Here is a 20,315-nt window from a genome sequence, read left to right as displayed (position 1 = left end):
GCACCTGTAACCTGGGGCTGGAGGCAGAGACAGGGAATCCCCTGGTGCTCACTGGCCAGCTAGTCTAGCCAAATCTGTGAGCTTAAGGTTCAGTGAGAGACCATGTCTCAATGATTAAGGTAGAAAGTGATTCAGGGGCTGGAGAGATTGCTTAGCGGTTAAGGCACTTGCCTCCAAAGCCTAAGGACCTAGGTTTGATTCCCCGGTATTCACTTAGGCCAGATGCACAAGGTGACGCATGCATCTGGAGTTAGTTGTAGTGGCTGGTGCGCCCATTCTCTCTATCTGCCTCTTCCTCTCTCTCCCTTTCTCTTGCTCTCAAATAAATAAATAGAATATTTTTTAAAAGCATTGACCTCTGGCCTCCACATGCACATGCACACGTGTGCACCCCCACACATGTTCAACGACAAATGTAAGGACATGCATACACCTACACACCATACACAAACATGGCCTGGGTTTATGGCTCAATGGCAGACTGTGTTCTCAGCATGCATGGGGACTGCCATTATCCCCAACAGCTCCTGCCCACAGGGGAGCAGGTTTGTATGTAGAAGGACAGTGTGAAGAGACACAGAAAATGGCCTGTGACTGTGATGTACTACAAGCTACAGGGCACCAAGAGTTTCCGGCAAGTGCTACCAGCTGTCAAGCAAGGAAGGGCTCTTCGGGACCCCATAGGCTTCCAAAGCTCTGATTTCAGACTCTGGCACCCAGAGCTGATGTGGTAAGCCCAGTGTGTGGAACTTCTCCTTTTTTAAAAAAATGATAATCTTAGAGAACAAACCTAACATTAAACCACATTAAATCAATAATCAAAATGTTCTCCCTCACCCAACGTCAAATGAAACAAGGCCCAGTTTGTTTTGGAGGCAAGTTTTATAAGACCTCTGATAAAAAGATAATTCCTACTTTATGTAAACTGTTTTAAGAGGATGGAAAACTAGAGAAGCTACTTTAGATCGTTTTATGTCTGGAGTAACTTCACATAAAAATTTGATCATGAGGGCTGGAGAGATGGCTTAGTAGTTAAGGCACTTTCCTGAAAAGTCTAACAAGGTGGGTTCAATTCCCCAAGCCCGACATAAAGCCAGATGCACAAAGTGGCACATTTGTCTGGAGTTTTTCTTGCAGTAGCTAGAGGCTTTGGTGCTCCTGTTCTCTCTCTCTCTCTCTCTCTCTCTCTCTCTCTCCCTCTTTCTCTTTCTTTCTCTCTTCCTCTCATTCTCTTTCTGAAAAAAATAAAACATTTTTTTAAATATTTGGTTTTTAAACTTTTTAAAAGCATGTTATTTTTATTTATTTGAGAGAGAGAGAAAGAGAGAATGGGTGCTCTAGGAGATTTGGTTACTGCAAACGAACTCCCGATGCATGTGCCACCTTGTGCATCAGGCTTATATTGGTCCTAGGGAATCAAACCTTGGTCCTTTAGCTTTGCAGACAAGTGCCTTAATTGCTAAGCCATCTCTCCATCCCTAGTTTTAAACAAATATTTTATTTATTTATTTATTTATTTATTTATTTATTTATTTAAAAGAGAGAGAAAGGCAGATACAGAGAGAAAGAATGGGCACGCCAGGGTCTCCAGCCATCACCAAACTCCAGACACACGCACCACCTTGCGCATCTAGCTGTATATGGGTATTGAGGAATTAAACCTGGGTCCCTTGGCTTTGCTGGCAAGTACCCTAATAGCTAAGTCCAAGAATATATTTTTAATTTGAACATAAGAAGAGAAACCATGGTATACATCATACATGAGTTTCTAATTTATTTTTATACCATAATGACCTGTAAAATAAATTCATCACTGTATTTTAAAACATTGTGATAACAAAGAAGGGTTCAATCCAGAAATGGAAAAACATACCTGAAAATGTAGGTGTCAATCAATCTCATTACCAGACTAAAGGGAAAAGAAATCACTTCAATGGGAGGGAAAATGATGTGGTTAAAAAACAAACACAGCACATAAGGAATCTGAATCCATTTCCAGTGTTACTTAAAAATTTTAGTTAACATATACAATAGTATATTGCATATGTTACAAGCATTTCAAAAACCTCAGTGACAAGACAAAGAAAGAAAACAGCCTGCTTCCACCTCTACCAATAGAACCAATAATGAGAAGTGGAAGGAGGGCTAAGAAGGGAGGGGAGGAGACCCCAAATCATCATGAATGCTCTCCTTTCCTCGTCAGTGCCAAGACAGTGGTATTAGCCACTCTACAGAAAAGACTTCTCCCCAGTTCTCTTCTTTGACCTCAAGATTTGTCAAGATCCTTTTTTTTTTTTTCCTCCATGCAACTGTCTCTTTCTGGCTACAAAGCTACCATCTCAAGCTCTCAGCACCCTGGGCTTTGTGTACGCCTGTGCCTCTTCTCCAGCAAGTCACCTGAGACTAGCCTCACGCAAGATATCATCCAGCAAAGGCATCCACATACCACGTCCTCCATTAGACTTTCTTTTGAAAATATTTAAAACATCTTATTGACAATATCCATACAAATATATAATATATTATGATCATGGCTCACAAAATTTGAACATAAAAGTAGATAGAATGCAGGCTGGAGAGATGGCTTAGCGGTTAAGCGCTTGCCTGTGAAGCCTAAGAACCCCGGTTCGAGGCTCGATTCCCCAGGACCCACATTAGCCAGATGCACCAGGGGGCGCACGTGTCTGGAGTTCGTTTGCAATGGCTGGAGGCCCTGGTGTGCCCATTCTCTCTCTCTCCTCTCTATCTCTCTCTCTGCCTCTTTCTCTCTCTGTCGCACTCAAATAAATTAGAATAAACAAAAAAAAAGTGTAAAAAAATACTATTTTAAAAAAATTTTTTTTAAAGTAGATAGAATGCTATAATGACTCTCATGTTCTCATCACTATTTTCCTCATTGTCAACCTGTAGCCAACCTCCTCTTTCTCTTCACTCATTTTTTAAAAATTTATTAACTTTTTTTTACTAATTAATTGTGTACTCAGTGACTGGTACCATTGTTAGGCTCATCCATGTACTACCCCCTCTGGGTCATGCAGTGTGGAGTTACCCCTCAGTTATGGGTAGGAGAAATGCCTCTGCATATCATGACCCAACATGTGGCTTCTGTACTCATGCAAGCAGCCTTCTGAAATGTCCCCTTGTTTGTGCTTCTCTACCACATCCTGGGAGCAGGGTCTCTAGTCAAGTCCCCTTCGGGTTCCACTTCAGGAACACGGGGGCTCTTTTCAACCTAGCATTCTGCCCAGCCTGCACTTTGTCCTTCCAGAATATAGACTTGCATTGTGCAAATGGACCAAGCCATTATTAGGTGAGTTTCTATCCTGCTGCAAGATAACTTTCTGTGAGAGTTAAAGCACAAAGTCAAAAATCCCACATTGGTATTTATGGAGTTTCAGATAGATCTAAGTAGGAAACATGAAAGCATGTGTTGTTAACAAAGACATTAATTTGCAACCCAAAATGATGCTCGCAGATGATTGACTCCCATTGATTTATAATCTGAAAAGGTAATCAAGAGGCACTGAACAGCAATGAGCATGCAACAAGGGAAAATGCTCATCAGCCTCATGATCCGAGCACGATTCATGTTGGTTCTCCTAAAATTCCCTCTGTGGGACCCTATGCTATGCAGAGCACTCCTTTAAAACAGTCAGGCAAGCTGCCCCAGGAGAGGGTGACAGATGCAGGCTACATGCCTCCTGTGATCTGTTAGGGGACTGGGTAAGTTACTTGGAAACTGTTGGCATCCCATCAGGTTAACACAGGGATGGAGTTGACCTGTCTTCTGTGACTTCGATGGAAGCTCCTCCATCTGACACTCCTTGAAAATGATGTAACCAAAAGCAGTTCATAAATCTCATTGTGAGCCTTAAATTCCAAGTGACAGTAAATCAGATGGAAGTGAGTTCCCACTGGACCAAGCTGGAGAGAGATTTTTTTTTTATGGCATAAAGAACATCTTGTGGCTTCAAAATTTGTTGCGATAAAATAAAATTTGTGGCAAAAAAAATTTTGCCCACACTTTTCAATAATATTGTGTGAGCTCTTAATTGCTCTCATGCAGAGCGCGGCTGAGTTTTAAACTTAGTTGGAAAAATCCAACCCCACTCGATCTCCTTTTAACATACTGCAAGTGGGAGGCATTTATGTATAGTGCTATATTCAAGCAAACTGAAAGCCTATCCCTTCAAACTTCAGACCAGCACAATTCAGTAAAACTTTCTGTAATGATAGAAATGTTCCAATAGCTATGCTGACAAGTTGCCTCTAGACACATGTAGCTACAGCACTTGGAATGTAGTGAATATTAATGAGTAACTGAGTTTTAAACTTATTTAATTTTAATCTAATATAACCTTTATTTTGATACCTACATTGGCTAGTGATTTCCCTATTGGACAGAGAAACTTAGGGTCAGATTATATGCTAACATATAAATTCTCAGTCATTATATTATTATTAATCATAGTAATATAAGATAAATATCATAGTCCCACGTAAAAACACTTTTATTTTTACCATTAGCTTTCCAAAGAACACTCTGAGGTCAGTGGAGTAAGTTTCTTATTATCCCTACTACAGATGAGAAAATGGACACTCTAAGCAATATTAGGTGACTTGAGTGACTTATGACTCCAACTACTTATTTTTTTCAATCAAACCTAAGAAACTGTGAATGGATATGGTGATGTTCTTGAAGCTTCCAATAGCCTGCTCTAAAGTGGACCTTGACGACCTTGGAAGGGGCGAGAGAACATAAAACAGGTCAATGCTAGCCATTGCTGCAAACAAAGAGTTAGGTTCAATTTTGCACAAGGATGTTCTGATGTCAACTGAATTCAAGGAGTTTCTGGACTGGAGAGATGTCTTAGTGATTAAGGCACTTGCTGGCAAAACCAAAGGACCCAGGTCTGATTCCCCAGGACCCACGTAAAACTGGATGTACAAGGCGGCGCATGTGTCTAGAGTTTGTTTGCAATGGCTAGAGACCCTGGTATGCCCAAATTCATTCCCCCCCCCTCTCTCTCTTTTGCTCTCGCTCTCGCTTTCTCCCTCTTTCTCCTCTTGCTCTCTCAAATAAATAAAAAAATTTAAATATTTTTTAAGAAAGTTTCTGCCATGGGTGGACCCAACATATGTAAGGCTGTTTCTGTCCACACTCAGCAAGCTATAGATAGTCTTCCTTTCTGCTTTTCCTTTTTCTGCTCTCTCTGCTTTCCACTGGCTGTACCACTCTTCTTTTTTCTTCCACATCATGTGATCTCAAGTCAGAAACTTTCCTATATTAAAATGGAAATTCTTGTATAACAATCTAATAAAGTACTGTAACAGTAAGAGGTTTTCTTTGTCTGTGGAAAATGTGCTGGACTTGTAAGAAAAAGAAAAATAAACCACCTTCTTTTCAAAATTAGCATAATGAAATATATTAAGCTAAATATGTGTTAAAGAAAAAATGGATTACATATCCCAGTGTCTGGTCAGTTTGCAGACATATTAATGAAGGCCCTGTAAACCTGTTTTTGTGATAAGCCTATGCAGCAGGCCCTCTACTAGAAAGATGAGACCCATGTCACCAAAAAAGACCCCAGGACTGCTAAACAGCTTATATTTTATACATTTACATTGGAAAGGCAAATGTTGAAATTACCCATCTAAACCCCAAGCCTGTGGTTTCGTGGATTCTAGATAATTGAAAACAGAACTTCAGTGCACTAAATCCACCTCGTCCGGGCTCTTTGCCATAATGTACTCCAATCTGAAAACACTTGTTTTAAATGGAGCCTCTTGTACAAAGGCAGGAGAGAAGCAGAGACAGAGAAGAAGAGAAATTAGCATCAGTATATTATTCAAAGCATGCTTGTCACTCGCTGACATATACTTTGTTCAGATGGCTCTTCTGTTAATAACACTCCAGCTACATAAAATAATAGGGTCTCTGTACCATCTTGCCTGCTTTTGCAAACAGTCAAGTAAGACAGCAACTGGAGTGTTGTGATTGGGGCCACTAATTGCCAGTCCTTGAGGCCAAATTCATGACCCTTAGAGCCTGGCTGAAGACACTTTCTACCTTAGTGACATAAGAGTAGGAAGCACTGTTTTTAATTCAGGTGGCTGATCTATATTACCAATATTATAAAGAACATTAGGGCTGGAGAGATGGCTTAGCGGTTAAGCGCTTGCCTGTGAAGCCTAAGGACCCCGGTTCGAGGCTCGGTTCCCCAGGTCCCACGTTAGCCAGATGCACAAGGGGGCGCACGCATCTGGAGTTCGCTTGCAGAGGCTGGAAGCCCTGGCGCGCCCATTCTCTCTCTCTCCCTCTATCTGTCTTTCTCTCTGTGTCTGTCGCTCTCAAATAAATAAATAAATAAATAAATAATTTAAAAAAAAAAAAGAACATTAAATGTTGAGGAAAGTGTTCCAAAGAAAGTGGTAGTCAGAAAGACTTAAAGAAAGAAAAACTACAGGTGTGAAGGCAGTGAGAGTCACAGCTGATACTCATATAAAAAAGACACATTGCGGGCTGGAGGGATGGCTTAGCAGTTAAGGTGTTCGCCTGCAAAGCTAAAGGACCCAGGTTTGATTTCCCAGGACCCACGTTAGCCAGATGCACAAGGGGGTGCATGCATCCAGAGTTCGTTTGCAGTGGCTGGAGGCCTTAGCGTGCCCATTCTCTCTCTTTCTCTCTGTCAAATAAATAAATAAATAAAAATGAAATATTAAAAAAAAAAAGACACAATGCCAAAGAAAAGTTTGCCAAATTTATTGAATCAAAGTTTTATGTCATGTGGGAATCTTCAGAAATGAAGGCCCAGAGAAGAAAGCAAAACTGTCTATTTTTGTGCTTAGGTTTGGTAAGGAATGGATAGGCATGAAGAAACATGAACAGGGGAAGGAAGGGTATGCTCTGGCAAGACAGGCTGGTACAGGGGCAGGGAGCAGCAAAGCATATGTTCTCATTCTTCTGGCCTCTCTGTGTGGTTTTCTACCTTCTGGGTGCAGTCCTGAGCCCTCTGGAAGGAGGGTCTTACACAGAAGATAAAAGGGAATAAGCGACATTCCAAAGTTTTATGGATTGCTTAGCAGGAGAGGGGTGACAGAGTCCATAACCTGTTTTGAGTAAAAAGAATTCTGGTTTCTGCATTTTTCTGTTTTCTTTTTTTAATTTTTATTTATTTGTTTGAGAGCAACAGGCAGAAAGAGAGAGGGAGAGAATGGACATGCCAGGGCCTCCAGCCACTGCAAATGAACTCCAGACATGTGTGTCCCCTTGTGCATCTGGCTAACGTGGATCCTGGGGAATCAAGCCTTGAAACAGGGTCCTTAGTCTTCACAGGCAAGTGCTTAACCGCTAAGCCATCTCTCCAGCCCTGGTTTCTGCATTTTGCTTCAGGAGACAGAAAGGGATAGGAAATGAGATGATGGGAGAAAATCAGCCAAGACCTTGCTTTAGAGGTCTTCCAGTCTCCTGCACCTCAAAGTAGTAGGAATGCTGCAGTGTTGTATTTGGGGGTATTGGATTCTGAACCCCCAAACTAGGAACTTATAGTTTTGTTTAGAAACACCAGCAAATTGAAATGACATGAAATATACTAAAATTGTAATTATTATTTTTTGACATAGAAATAAAAATTGACTAAAAAACTTTACAGATTGCTACATAGAATTTCTCAAAATAGGTATCCTTCATTTGAACTTATAATTCTCTCACCTTTTTAAACTGAATGTGTACAGTGTTATTTTGGTGTCTTAAATTTATCATATAACTATCCTTCTGCAACTTGATTTTTATTGCCCCATTTTTATATTTGAGGACTGTATCTTCATTGGCAGCATAGCTCTAGCTCATTCCTTTTAATTATTGTGGAGTGTTCCATGGAATTAGTGAGCCATAATTTATAGATTCATTCTCCCACTCATGGACATGCTGACTACTTTTTGTTATTACTTGCAAGAGCCCAATGAACATTCCTGAACATACAACCCTGTGAGCCTAGAGAGTTTCCCTGCTGGTGCCTCAGGAATTCCTTGCCGGTGTCTTGGGAAGGCACATCTCTCACTTTCCCAGATCTGGACGCTGTCAGGTGGTGTTAAAGGTGGTTGGTTGGTGATCTTCATCCTCACCCCTTTATGGTCTCAACACAGCAGCCACAGTGGCACTGTAATAACATATCACTTCCTATCACCCATTGCTCAGACCCCTGCAATGCCTCCCCACTTCACCCAAAACAGCCTGCAAGACCGTCAGTAACCTCAGCCTGCCCCTGCTCTCACTGGCCCTGTGGCTCTCCTGCTCCTCAAAATACTAGGTGCAGGAGAGATGACCCAGCAGTCACGTGTGCTTCCTGAACAGACACATAGCCTTGTGGAGGACCTGAGACAGCCCAAAATTTGAATGTCCAAAACCCATGTGAATAGCCAGTTATAGCCATGCATACTTGTGACCTCAGTCCTATGCAGAAACTCACTGGGACTCATGAACACCAAACTCCAGAATCAATAAGAGACTCGATCACAAGGAAGAATAGGAGGGTGAGTAATGGAGGGAGGTACCTAATGTTCTACTTGGGCTGCCTCCAGTGAGTTCACGGGGCAGTGCATCAGCTCATGCACGTGCATCCACTACACATGCCATATGCTCATCACACACACATACACACACACACACACACACACACACACACACTTGATGCCCTCCCTTCTTAGGGTCTTGGTTCCAGGTTGAGAATCTTAGACTTTTTCAATTCATTACAATCTCCCCTTGACAGTGGGGCATTATCAACTGTCTTTTCACAGGCATTTTCTATCTACTTACTTATTTGAGGGGTTTTCCTTTTATAATATCAATACCCTGCTATATCCAATTCAATACCCAACATATTAGCCATGTTAGATTTATTTATTAAGTACATTGGCTAGTATCTCCCCAACATCCCCCATAGATGGTCAGTTCCACAGAAGCACCACGTGAGATATTTCCTGTTGTGTTCACTAGTGCACCCAAGCTATCCACAGCAGATTCTGATGTGTGCTGGGTATTCAACAATATGTACGTGAATTGTGAACCTCTGTCATTCCATGGTTTCATCTGCAGGGCCCTTGGATGGGATGGGTGTTTTCGCTGGAAATATATGAGGATCATGTTTTAAAAAGGACTACAGTTCTGTCTTTTACTCAGAATATAAGCTCTCAGGACCAGGTCAGTCTTCTTATTATTACTATCATATGCCTCGTGTCAAGAGCAGATGTCACACAGTATTTGTTAAACAAATGAATGGAGATTCAGGAGAAGCTCATTGAAAACGAAGTCTGTTCAAATGTTTGTGACTGAGGCACACCCACCAGACAACACAAGGGACTTCTAAATTTACCCACTAAGCCATAAATCACCCTGTTGGAAGTCCCCCCCCCCCACTTTTAACAGTTGCCCTTAAAAATACTGTTGGGAAGTGAAACCCAGATTTTCTGAATAGTTGCCACTTGAAAGGATCTCTCAGGGGAGTGTGTTAAGAATACCAAACCTAATCCCTAAATCAGAATCTCAGGGAGAGAATGCTGAGAAGAACCCCAGGAATTCTGATTAACAGGTGATTTAAGGAAACAAAACCTTAGTAAACAGGCCTGTTCCTGGGACAAAGAGCAACAGGGCCACAGAGAAGCCAACCACAAAAACAGAGCCTCTTGTCAACTGTGTGTAAAGTAAGAGCAAGACAAAAAGCCCTTTGGTGCTTGACTTGGGCCTCAGAACCTACCTAACATGGTCATCAGGGGCTCAAGGAATTTGGGGTGACTCATAACCCTGTGTTTGTGAATTAGTCATAGACATCACAACCAAAAGAAGGGAGGCTCCTCAGCTGTTTCTAAGATCCTACTTGTTTCCATGTTGTGAGCTGATGGAATAGAAAGCCAAGATCTGAAGCGCAGGGAAAGAAAGGAAGCGCTGGGAAACAGAGGCGGGAAAGATGGAGCCCTGAGGGTTTGGGCAGGAACGTGGCCAGGACGAGCTGACTTCTCCCAGCACGGGGGCTTTTCTGCATATGCAGTCAGCTGGTAAAAGAGATCCAGCTTGGTCACCAGAGAGTGACCGTGAATGGGGCTCCAGCTACAGCACTAAAGTGTTGTCTTTGTCCGAGGGAAAGGTTTACCTCCCATGCAGTAAACTTGTGGGCCGTTGCCATCGTGGGTAGAGTTGTGAACAGATGTGATTTTGGTACTTTCACCTTCAAACATTTATACTCCAAGTCCTCTTTCTAGAATCTTTCCAATAAAAGACATTTAATTAAAACATCTGATGGTCAAGCACAGAAGGTGGACTTTAGTGGGAAAAGACCTATAATTTGATCAAATGAAAACTGTCCATTTTTAAATTTGGCACATATATTAGACACATGTTTGGGGTCATTTTAGTTATTTCATGTTTTTGCCCATTTTGGCAAGATAAATTTGGCTTCTGGGTTGATAGAGGAAGGGGTATTTTAGAGACCCTGTGGGATTTCACAACTCTTTGCCGAAATCAGCACATATTTATTAAGGAGTGGGCAAAAAGCTTCCCATCTGTTAGCTTTCTCAAAGTGCTGACAAGAGCATTTCCAGCTTGAGCACTGGCTTTTTTTCTTTTTCTTTTTTTTTTTTTTTTTATCCATTTATTCTGAGTAGAGGACTGTTGTAGAGTTCAAATACAGAAGATAATGCTTGACTGTTCTAATGTGGAGCTGTAAGAAATGGAACCACACAAACCTTCAGGCTCTTGGATTATTTTTGCCAGTTTGCAAAATATATATGCATGACTCACTCGAGACCGTCTCCTCCTGGGACTGGTTTTGACACTGTGTTGTTCCTCATAACCCTGTGATAGGAGAAACTCAGACAGATGACATTGAGGTTTTCAGTAAAACAAGTATAACATGGGGTTAGGTAAAGTAGGCAAAGCGCTGGCTGTGCTAGTATGAAGACCAGAGCCCAGATCCCCAGTACCATGTCAAATGCCAGCTATGATGGTGAGGGTCTGTGATCCCAGAGCTGGGGAGGCAGGGAGAGGTGAATCCCTGGGGCTAACCGGCTAGTTAGTCTAAACAAATCAGTAAGGTTCAGCAAGAGGCTGTGTCTCAATAAAAAGAGTAGAGAAGGGCTGTAGAGATGGCGTAGCGGTTAAGCGCTTGCCTGTGAAGCCTAAGGACCCTGGTTCGAGGCTCGGTTCCCCAGGTCCCACGTTAGCCAGATGCACAAGGGGGCACACGTGTCTGGAGTTCGTTTGCAGAGGCTGAAAGCCCTGGCGCGCCCATTCTCTCTCTCTCCCTCTATCTGTCTTTCTCTCTGTGTCTGTCTCTCTCAAATAAATAAATAAAATTAAAAAAAAAAAAAAGGGTGGAGAAGAGTCAGGTGTGGTGGCGCACGCCTTTAATCCCAGCACTCGGGAGGCAGAAGTAGGAGGATCACCATGAGTTCGAGGCCACCCTGAGACTACATAGTGAATTCCAGGTCAGCCTGGGCTAGAGTGAGACCCTGCCTTGAAAAAAATTGGAAGAAAATATAAGTTGCAGAAGGCTTAAAGATGATACTTGACATCAATTTCTGGCCTCCACATGCATGTGCATGCACATTCACATGCACACACACATGTGCACACACAGAGAAGCAGAGTGACCTTGGAACTAACTATCTATGCTCCTTCATGTTGAAAATGCTCAACTTTCAGAAACTAAGTGTGGTGGTTTGAATAGAATAGATGGCCCCCAATGTATTCAGTTGTTTATTTGTTTGTAGTTTGCATTCTGCAGCCACCTGGCTGGAGGCAATATCACTGGGTGGATCTTTAGGTGTGGTGGTGGGTTTCAGATTTCAATCTAAAGATATGTGATGTGTACCTAGCTGGAGTTGCTGAAGTGTGCTGTGCTTTTTTGGCTTTTGGCTTGTACTTCTCTCTCTCTCTGCTTGGTCCTGTGAAGGCAGGCCAGCTTCTTCTGCCATTATGGAACTTCCCCTGGATCTGTAAGCTTCAATAAATCCCTTCCTCCATAACTATGCCTGGTCTGGAAGTTCATCTCAGCGAACCTGAAGCTGTCTGCTACACTAAGTATTTGGGGTAATTGGATAAACAAGAGAAAAATTTCACTTTGTTTCATTTGGGGCTGAATTCTTTCCCCCTTAATGTTGTCTTTCTATGGCTCGGTTCCCTCCTGGCCCCATTCCCCTTTCTATCTTACCCTGGCTGATCCAGGCTCATCTGGTATACATTCCCAAGGTAAACGTAAATGGAAGTTCAAATAGGACATGAGAGGTTTATTAGTGGTTCAAAGAGGGGCAAAGGGAAGGCGAGGAGCTAGAGAATCAGCTGCTGTTGCTCAGGGTGGTGCAGCTTTGAAGAGGGAGGAAGAGGGGCCCACTGCTCACTGCTAGGGAAGGGGAGAGGACCACCGTGCGTGCCAAAGGCAGTGGACGGTGGATGAGTGAGCGCAGGGGCGAAGGGTGTGAGCAAACCCATAATTGTGAGTAGAAAGATAAAGAAACAGAAAAATGGGCTTAAAAAAGGAAGGTATGTATATAAAGAAAGAGTAAGAGTCTGAAACATAAAACAGGAGAGAAAATACATGCACCCATGGCAACAAAAGAAAGAGCACTGGAGAGACGGCTTAGTGGTTAAGGCACTGGCCTGCAAAGCCTAAGAACTCATGTTTAAATCTCCAGGTCCCGCATAAGCCAGACACACAGCGATGCAAGCACGCAATGTCTGGAGTTCATTTGCAGAAGCTGAAAGCCCTGGCTTACCCATTCTCTCTCTCTCTCCTCTTCTCTCTCTCTTTCTACCTCTTTCTTGCTCTGTCAAATAAATAAATAAATGGGGTGCCTGAACCCCTACAAATAAATTTTTAAAAAGGAGAAAGAGAAGGAAATGGTGCCTGGGACTTTAAGTCCACGCCGATGGGTAGTGAGGGACTGGCTGATGGGAGGGGGCTTGTGGAGAGGTGGGTTGCATAAAGGAGACAGATTGGCTAGATACCCCATGGAGCTGGTAGGTCCTTTGAAGGAAGAGCTCAGTTTGGGCCTGTTGGTTGGAGGATGGGGAGGAGCTCTGAGGCTAACATCCAAGCAATCACTCTCTAACATGGTGTGGAATCTGCAATGCTCCTTCATGAAGTTTTGCACAGTTCTAATTATTTTTTTTCTATAATTACTTGTTTAATATCAAGTAAAACTCTGATAGACAGAATTCTACAATGAACACAATCCTGTCTGGCCTAATGAACTGGGCATCAGACACTGCCTCTCTCACACCACAGTTATGTTTTATTCTTCATACCACAACTGCCACCACACTTGAAAGCATGTCATCCTATACCATAGAGAGAGGTGGCCATAACCTCGACTTTTCCCTGTGGTTACTCTATCTTGACTTTACCTCTGGGAAGACACCTCAGCCTTACTTCCTTGTCTTATCACCCACAGTAGAAGTCATGCAACGGGTACCACAGCAAGAAGGGAGGCATGTCATCCCGTGTCACATGCAGATAAATGACATGGCAGCCACTTGTCCATATGAAACTAGGATGAAGTGTCTTCCTGAGGACAGTGTACAGTTAGGGTGGCTAGACCAGTAGAAGTAAGAAAAGGCAGGAAAGTCTGCACTTGCTAGAAATCAAAAGATGATCTGACTTATCTCTTGCCTAGCTCCCTGAACCTGTTTTTTTCACAAACAACGAGGACCTCTCCTGGGAGGGAGGTCTTTCATAGGATTTAAACATTATGGCTGATCAAGTTCAGACCCCAGAACTTGGTGTCACTATAAGGTCACAGATACCTTTGCAAGGGGAAGGCAGGCACTCTGACCACTTGGGAACTTCCAGCTGTGGGTATTTCCCTCAACTGGAACTGACCTGTCTCGGCCCAGGCTCAGCTGGGAGGTCCCCCTAACCTTTACTCTCCACATGAGTTCTTTATCCCCTCGAGCTCCCCACATGGCAGGAGCTCCTTGGACTTTCTTTTCTCACTTTTCTTTCCACAGTTTCTCCAGGCCCTTCATGTGGGATCTCTAGCCACGTGGGTATCTTGCCTTGGCTGTACTTCCCTCAATAAATATAATTATCCTTCTCAGTCTTTGTTTTCCCCAATTCTTTCATTAAGGACTTTCTTGAGCCCCGTGACCCCTTTGCATTCCCAGAGGGAAAGTCAGGATAGAATGTTTTACCACCCATAGAAAGGACCCCATAAAGTCACCACAACAAGTGGACAGCTTCCACATGGGGAAAGATCTACTCTCAGATGGCTCCGCCCAAGTCACTTGTGTTATTGCCCAGAGTAAAGGTCACATAATTGCTTCTCCCAGATGCATCTTTAGTTTGTCACATCCCTGTTTAGACAATCTGTTGTATGACTTTTCCTAGGAAGACATTAAGAAGTGTCTACTCCAGAAAGGGAATCAACAGATGAAACAATTCCATACGAATCCAACGTGGTGATCCAATGAGCTTGCTTATTGGGTAACTTACAGGAACATGGGTGACTTCAGGGCAACGACATCCCCAAAAGCTCCCACTCTAGCAAGGGTATTGACTCAAGAAAGCTGTGCCACTTAGAAGTCCACCTCCAGAAACCTCTGCCTGCATACTCTAGCATCCCCCAAGACTGTGCACAGTTATCATCAAGAAAGGTTTCTGGCTGGAATCCCAGGTGAGGGTCTGATATGCATCTTCTTCTCCTTCTACAAGGAATGTTAGCTCCCTAACTATCAGCAAAGCTATATTGTTTTGCTCCTCTTATTGTCATGACTATAGACCATAGCGAACTGTAGGCCCTCACAGCAATTCTACTCCATGATAACCTAATGCAGCAACCTTTCGGGAGGAAGAAAACGCTACTGCAACATATAAATCTCTCCCTAGATTTGTATCAGCTCTTAAGTCAGTCTGATGAATTTCAAATTGGTCTCCAAAACGTTTCTGCGTTGATTGAACTTTTTTTTGTAAGTGACTTATTCTCCCCAGTGCCACCTACCCCTGTCACCCACCATCACTCACGTTCCTGCTGTGAGACCACTTATCCTGCCACACTGGGCTCAGCTGTCAGCTGGGGAAGCTCCAGTCTAGACCATGGATACTGGTGAAATTATTCAAGTAAAACCCAGCACAGTTCCAGGACTGGCTCGTGACTCAATGAGAAGTAGTGTTTCTCCCTGAATCAGCCCCAGCCTGGCCACATCTGAAGGGAGGCACAGCCATGAGCTCAGCCGCTGCCCAGCTGCCTGTGGACACATGGGTCCTGTGCTGTCTGGATGAGAGGGCCCCGTCTGCTGATTCACTTGCACCTGGGGGCTCCTGGCTGGACATCTGGAAAGAGCCTCTTTTGCAAGCTGGAGTTTTATTTATCCAAAATCAATCTTTTTAAAGTCATCTTACATTTCTTCAAAGTGTCTGGACCTGGTGCAGAATGTGGTTTATTTTGTCCACGGTGCAGCAAGCTGTGTTGTAACTTGCTGAGACTCTTGGTCTGCCATCAACATACAGACTGAAATGAACTTTAACTGAGGGGTAATGGGGAGCTGTTTGGGCAAACAGAAGACATGAAGGAACATTGCAAAATGCTGGGCCAGATAAAAGTCACACTGGAAGAGACTGCATATACCTTTCTGGGATTGCACATGGTGTCTGAAGGGCAGACTAGAGATCCAAGCTTGCATTAAAGTACATGGTTTGAAGTTGGACTTGTTTGAGAAAATATGAACAAAACTTTGTCCACTGTGCTTGGTATTTTACATGCAGTGGGTCATTCACTCTCGACACACAATGAAGGACTAAGGACATATATTTGTGGCCCTGATTCACACACAAGGGATAAGCAGCAACAGCACAAGGGAAGGACACCTACATCTAGGCTTGGGCTCTGTCCCATGCCGGGACAGTCAGCCTTTCTGACCTTGTACCTGTTTCCGATCAGAACACAGTTGGCAATTCTTTCCCTACAAAGTTATTGTTAGGATAATAAGAACACAGGAAGCACCCTGGACTCACCCATGATAAACTGTTCAGTAGATTTTCTTGAATCAAAGACTCAGAGATGCTCAGAATCTTGCTTATAAGAGAAGGAACCTGGAATTGAACCAACCAAGTCTTTGGTCATGAATTCTTGCATTGGCCTCTAAGCTTGATATGCTGACTTTAAAAAAGAATGGGGTTACTCCTGTTTCCGCTGGATAGGGAACACTGTGGGAAGTCTTTGGTTTGCTATGTCTTTGTGGCTGGCTTTCCTCAATTCTGGTTTCTCTTTCTTGATCCCTCTCCACTCCAACTATCTTAGACCCTTTCTGCCAGAAATCTCTTTTTAGATTTCAGGTTGTATTTTTAAGTCAAAGAAGCAGTTTCAAAAAGCATATCTTTTAAAAATGCACGTTAAATGGGAATAACACCATTCTTATTAAAGAAAGTGGGTTGATTGTATATATGGACGAAAAAGACATACAATATATATGAACAAACGACAATTGTGTTTGATTGACAGTATTAGAAGCAATTTTTATTCTGATTTTTGGTCTTCTGGAGTTTCCAAGCTTGGTACACCAAACGTGCATTGATTTAGTAATAGGAAGGAAGATCTTCTTTCTCTTTGTCTCAAAACTCTCCCTTGAACAAAGTCAGGTGTTTTGTCTGGGAGATGGTATAAGTTACCCACTGTTGTATTCTTGGCATCTACATTCTCTGCAGAGCCTCTACTCACCCTCATAAAATTACTTGGATCGCATTTTTCTAGAGTAACACATGGGTTTTAAGAATCTAAAGCTTTCTAAAGAGCTCTAGTCATAGAAACAGCTATCAGTTCTTCCTCTAAAGGTGCTAAGCTCATCCAATGGGTAAAGTTGTAATTCTAATGACCACATCTAAGTGCAAGGAGCCCCCGAGTGGAAAACATAGTCCTAATGGAGTTTCTTAATAGATTTCAGGTCTCTTTCACTGGTGTCCACTTGCAAACAATGCACCACGAGCCTTCCTTCTCAGTTGAAAGAAGTTGATATTGCAATCTTTTAGAAATTTCTAGAAGACCACATGTTTCTTGTTGAATACTTAATGTGTGTTTATGAACTGTGAGTAAATTATGCCTTGACAAATTAGAAGTTTGAACACTGAATTCCTATAAGCCAAGGGTTGTAACATTAGTCACTATTAACATGTAATAAATGTTTTTAACTTTTTTCCTTTAAAAACTTCAGGGTAATATTTCTCACTGAGGACTTCTTTAAGCCAAACTTAACATTTATAGCTCCAGCACTTTAGGAAGTCAGTCAGCTAGAGAGCCAAAAGTATGGGAAAGATCAGTTTCCCAGATTTCCTTTTCCTGTGTCATGTTTATCCTGCTCTAAAGCAGTTGATAGATTTTTTTTTTTTTCTCTTCAAGAGTTATAAAGATTTTCTGTCTTGCATATGACAATTCCGGCCTCTGAAAGGAGTCTACTATAAAGAAAGGTCAGTGTTTCACATGGAAATGTCTGCTAAACCTAGCCTATGTCACGTCAGTTGCTTCTAAGGATTACATCACTGTAAAACAACAGAAAGGTAGAGCAATGCAAGTGAGGCCTGGAGGACAAACAGCAGATGCCCAAAGTATCTGAAAATTGTATGAAGTCAGCCACAGCCCTTTAGCAAGATAGGCTCTGAGTCATACTTCTTAAGAAACCCTGAGTGGATGGCTCTTGTCATAAATAGATAACCAGTGACCAGTCCACCACTTGCTCTAACTAATTGTGTAGTAGGTGCATGTGAGCTTCAGGGTTAAATAAAAAGTAAGTTGCCTGTTTGACATAAGTGGAAAAGAGAGTCACCTGAAAGGCACATTTTAAAGAAACAAAGACCCATCTCCCTACAAGTATTTCTACCATGAGCCTGAAAAATTTCAAATTTTGGGCCTGGAGAGACGGCTTAGCAGTTAAGGAGCTTGCTTGCAAAGTCAAAGGACCCAGGTTCAATTCCCCAGTACCCATATAAAGCCAAATGCACGAGGTGGCGCATGTATCTAAGAGTGTATTTACAGTGGCTAGAGGCCCTGGAGCACTCATTCTCTCTTTCTCTCTCTAGCTGCCTCTTCCTCTGTCTCTCTTTCAAATAAATAAATAAGATATTTTTTAAAAAATTCAAATTTTAATATTAGAGTTAATCCTTAGGATTAAAAAAAACTGTTGGCTCAAATTGGCCTTTTAAATTTGGAGTGTAAAAACACAGAAAAACAATTTTCTTTTGAAATCTTAGCACCAAGTGTTCATCACATATCCCTGTTACTCAACTAGCCATCAAGATTTTGAAACAGCAGAGAACAGGAAATCTTTTCATGGATGACAGAAGAGTAAAATGCTGCCCAGGATGAAGATGTCAGGCTTAAGCAAAGGCATCAAAGAGCAAGAGACCCTGTGTGGTGGTATAAATGCAATATCCCCCATAGGCTCATGTGTTTTGAGTATGTGGTTTCCCTCTGGTGGCAATATGGGAGGTGGAGCCTAGCTGGAGGAGGTGTGTCACTGGGGGCAGACCTGGAGATTGTTTGGGGCCATGCCACTGGGTGTTTAGAGCTCACTGATGTGAAGGTGTGATCCAGGCATCCTGCTCAGGCCTGCCATACTTTCCTTACCATGATGAAACTGCCCTCATGAGTATAAGTAGAAATAAACCCTGTCTTTCCATAAGCTGCTTTTGCTCAGGTGTTTTGTCCCTGCAACACAAAAGTGACTGCTACCCCTTGCCAGGGGGGGATAGCAAGAAAGCCTAGATAATATGGTTCCAAACTAGAAAACAGTGCTAAAAGAGAAAGGAATGGGGCAGCCAGAGAGAAGCCTTACTTGACCATCACTTTTGTATGCCTCGGCCACTAAGATAATGGTACAGAGGGCAAGAGAAGTAAGGGAACATTGGCAGCAATTCTCACCCTTTGGAGGAAGCACATTCTCTTCTGGTGCTATTAACCCACTGTGACAGTGTGTGCCTACGTGACAAGGCTCAGCAGCAGTCTCCTCACTTCTCCCCACAAATCCCAGGTTCTCATCACTTTACCACGGGGCTAGGGAGGATCCTTTGCCTATATCTTTAGACTCTTCAAATTCTTTTAAGTACCGAAATTCAACAGTAAATTTTACCATAAAAATATTTCTGGGCCATCTTGTTCGTGTCCCTGACAAGTCTCCCTGTGGGGTCACAGGGAAACGAATTCCATTCCCAGAACCTTGGCTGGTCATGCTGTCTTGGGTGGTCCTTTCCTGGGACCCGGGACATTGCAGGCAACAAGGATATTCCACACTGGGCAGCCACAACTTGCCCCTGTACCACCTCTTTCTGAATATGGAGGAAAAGTACATCTTGGGCTGATCCCCGAGGAATTTTTCCAGTTTCTTTATCCTAAAACTGGTGTAACAGGACCCTACGTGCTTGGAACTGGGCTTATCTTGTATTGTCTATCCAAAGAAATCTATGTGATTACCCCAGAGACCTTTTCTACCATATCAGTAGTAGGGTTACTTGTCTATGTAATTTAAAAATATAGTGCCTCTGTTGCAGAATTTATTGATAAACTCAATGAGCAAAAAATTGCTCAGCTGGAAGAAGTAAAGCAGGCATCCATCAAACAAATCCAGGATGTGGTTGAATTGGAGAAGTCACAGCAGGCACTCACTCAGAAGTGCCACTACCTTTTTGATGTTCAGAGGAATAACACTGCTATGGCCTTGGAGGTCACTTACCAGGAACAGCTACATAAAGTGTACAAAGAAGTGAAGAATCGCCTGGACTATCATATTTCTGTGCAGGATATGATGTGCCAAAAGGAGCAAGACACATGATCAACTGGGTGGAGAAGAACGTGGTGCAGAGCATCTCTGCCCAGCAGGAAAAGGAGACGATTGCCAAGTGCATAGCAGATCTGAAGCTGCTCTCAAAGAAGGCTCAGGCCCAACCCGTTATGTAAATACAACATTCTCAGTTGAGACCACCAGAAACAGTGAACTAAATGGAAACTAGTCTGCCTCATGGGCTCCTGTATTACTGTCGATTGAAATCACAGTGAACCTTTCCTAAGAATTCATTTCATGGGTTAGAAATCTACCGGCCAGTCAGATTTTCCTCATCTTTACTCTGCATCATGAATACTTTGGTGATCACTTTTGAAAGCAGTTTGCAACAACTTGTTGCCTGACTAAAATTAGCAATTTGTAATTAATGCTACCATCTTGCAATAAAGTGGCAATTAAAACAACAGCAAAAAAAATATTTCTGGCTACTGGTCTAGCTGTGAAGCCATAAGTCCAGCAGGATCTCCTTAAGAAAAACTTAACATTATTCTAGATGTGTCAG

At 42.6% G+C, this 20,315-nt stretch overlaps 1 pseudogene; it reads left to right on the top strand.

The window, feature by feature from the left end:
• The first annotated feature begins 599 nt into the window (after nt 1-599).
• On the top strand, nt 600-20,004 carry LOC101603865 (annotated as a pseudogene).
• Nucleotides 20,005-20,315: the final 311 nt, after the last annotated feature.

This window comes from Jaculus jaculus, chromosome 4 (assembly GCF_020740685.1).
Source record: "Jaculus jaculus isolate mJacJac1 chromosome 4, mJacJac1.mat.Y.cur, whole genome shotgun sequence".
Classification (NCBI taxonomy): Eukaryota; Metazoa; Chordata; class Mammalia; order Rodentia; family Dipodidae; genus Jaculus; species Jaculus jaculus.
This window is presented reverse-complemented; position numbering and strand designations above follow the sequence as displayed.